Raw genomic sequence first — 3,030 nt, forward strand, 5'->3', positions numbered from 1 at the left:
AACCATTAAATTTAAATTAAATAAGCTTTAGAATTCAGTTTTAAAGTTTCAAGTTTTTAATAGCCACAAGTGGCTCATGGCTATTCTATCAGACACTACAGATAAATAACATTTCTCTCATAGCAGAAAGTTCTATCAGACACCACTGGTCTAGAGCAACCTTGCTTTTATATTTAATGTTTAAAATACTTCTTTTTTCCCTTCTCTGTTGCATCTCAAAAGCTAACATTTTTGTGAGAAATTCTCCCAAAGTAGAATTCACTTTGTCATATGACTTTACTGATTTATTTATCTTTGCTTCATTCAATCACATGGCAGATGTCATGTATTTTACTTAAGAATATTTGTGCATATAAATCTGTTCCCACTTAGGCAGATACCTTAAACACAGGATTAGTGCATTCTCATCTTTGTGTTTCTGGAGACACTTAACACAGTGCTTTACTTATCAATAACTACTTTTTAAATTATTTTGAACCAATCAAATCAGCCTAAACTCTCTAGAAATTATATATAAAGGTTTCTTTCAAACTACTTCTTTCCAAATTCTATATTTTTGCCATCATTATTCAGAATCTAGTCTTGTCTGTTAAGTTTTGAAAGCCTATCTAATTTTTTTTTTCCAGTGGAAAATAACTTTTATTGAGACCCCATCAGCTGCAAAATCTGTTCCTGGCATTAAGCTCCTTCTTGCTTTGCAATCTGGTGTTTTTTAGCGGTTCCATGAACACTTTCTTCTCCTACATGGTCTGGAAGTGGCCATGGCCAAACCTGGAAACAGTGTTGATGAACTTAAGGTCAGTCTTCTCCAGAGCAGGACGCTTGGTCTGCACCATCAAAGGCTTGCGGAGGTGAGCACTCACTTCTTAATTCCCACCACACAGCCCTTCAGCATGACAAAGTCGTTGGTCACTTCATTATAGTGGACCAAGCTACCCAGAGGGTTGATGCTCTTGTCAGACAAGTTGTCATCAGTGGAGGCATTGTTCTTGATCCATTTTTCATCCTTCATAAGGTAGCCCTGGCCAATTTTATAGATCTTGTTATTCTCGTGCAGTGATGGTAGCTTTTCTGCCCAGCACATGCCACAGGGAAGGCCACACAGACAGGATGCCATGTCCCAATACAAGCAGCGTTACACAGCCTTTGGTGGGTCTTGTGGGGCAGCTTCTTTGTGTGCCAATGACTGGTGACCCCTTTTGTAGCCTTTGCACTTGGTCACCTCAATGACATCAATTACCCTGTCCTTCCCAAACAATTGGTTCACAGGTACCTGCTGCTCTAGCCTCTCATGGGCCCAGTCCAGTTTCTCAGCCACAGTGCCTCAGTTCGCCTGGATCTCCATCAGGGGTGCCTTCTCTGGCACAGAGGAAGCAGGCACATCTGAGTATGGGCAATGATAGAGATGACTTGGCAGTACATTTTCATGCTGTTGAATTCCTTCTCCAGCTGCTTGTTGCCATCCTCATTCTGCCATTTCTTATGGTAGCTGGTAAAGGTCATCTTTATAGATTATGCCAGTTCTTATAGAAGCACCTTTGCACTCATTGCTGATGTGCCCAGCAAAGACAGTCTTGAAGGTCTGGAGGCCTTGAGGGGTTTGCATATACCCACAATGCCCACAACTACCATGGGCAGTGTCTCCACAATGGTCACAGCCTCTACCACTTCCTTCTTGTTCACCTTGGATCCTGGGCTGTCAGCTTCTCACATGATGTAGGCCATGCCAGCCTTGCATCCTAGGAAGGCTGTGAGGTGGAATGGCTTGGAAGGTTCATCCTTAGGGAAGCTCTTCACCTTCCCATGAAGCCTGCTGCTGTGTTTCCAAGGCAGGAAGCCTAGAGACCTGTGCCAGGGAACAGTGAACTTCCAATGAGACAGCACACTGTCACATCCCGCTGGTCATAATTGTAAATCATAATTGTATCATCTGTCTCGATTAATTTTGTCAGTTGTAGATATAACTGGCAAAATACAAATACATGGTTTATTTTATTTCTCAGAGCACTAATTTTTTATTGCTCTCCTGGCATCTAAATATACTGCGTAAGCTTCCGGTTGCTTTTTGGGATTATAAAATCCTAGAAAATAGATGTCATATCTATATAATTAAATTTGCCTATATTCTTGCATAGAATTTTGCTTATTGATTGCTTCCTTTTGATGTTTGTTGCCACTTGCAGTACCTATTTGCAGAGAAAATCCATACATGCAAGTGGATCTGGGAGGCTTACATCGCTCTTCAATATTAGAACTATATTCTTCCATTTATCTAACTAAACATTAATAGAAGTTTTGAATTCAGTTGGCCAAAAGTAACCCTAGATTCTTTCACTGGAGATTTAAATCTTCCTTGATGTGATTCACAGACATTCTTTATGTATTGCTTCTTAACCTGTTGCACACCTAAATAACAGTACTATTATCTTTCTTAAATTTTATGATTTTCTATGTATGGATTATAAGGAGGACTCACTAAGCTGATGTTTATTTTTGCAGAGAGATCGTATGGACTCTAAATGGTCACCAAATTCTCTAAAAAATTCTTTCAAACTATGAAAGAATATAGTTTAAAGGAACCCAAGATAATCTTTTATAAATGTGTTTATTAATTCAGGCCACATATTTTGAATACATTTTAACTTTGAGGTATCAAACAATAGTTTCATTTTCTTCTGAATAAAGATACCTAAAAACCACAGTCAAATATATTTTTATTTCTAAAGTGTTTGCTGAACTATGACACTCAAGAGTATACCAAATTTTCTTAATTAGGGCGAATAAACAAAGTTTGAACATAAATAATTTCCAAATATTGACACTCATTGTTACATTTCTCAAATTCAAAACAAAAGTATGTCAGGAATTAAAGTTCAATAAATAATATCTAATCATTAGTTATTGAATGTTTAAAATCATATGATTCCATACATTTTGTTATTCATGTCTACTAACTTTAGATTTTTAAAGTTTAAAATAGAAAATGTAATCTTACTTTCTTTAAGCTTTAATTAAGGACAGAATATTCAG

The 3,030-nt window shown here is 37.4% G+C and overlaps 1 pseudogene; it reads right to left on the bottom strand.

Moving 5' to 3' along the window:
• Positions 1-653: 653 nt before the first annotated feature.
• Positions 654-1,875, bottom strand: LOC102138855 (large ribosomal subunit protein uL3 pseudogene; annotated as a pseudogene).
• Positions 1,876-3,030: the final 1,155 nt, after the last annotated feature.

The sequence above is a fragment of the Macaca fascicularis genome, chromosome 3 (genome assembly GCF_037993035.2).
Source record: "Macaca fascicularis isolate 582-1 chromosome 3, T2T-MFA8v1.1".
Taxonomy (NCBI): Eukaryota; Metazoa; Chordata; class Mammalia; order Primates; family Cercopithecidae; genus Macaca; species Macaca fascicularis.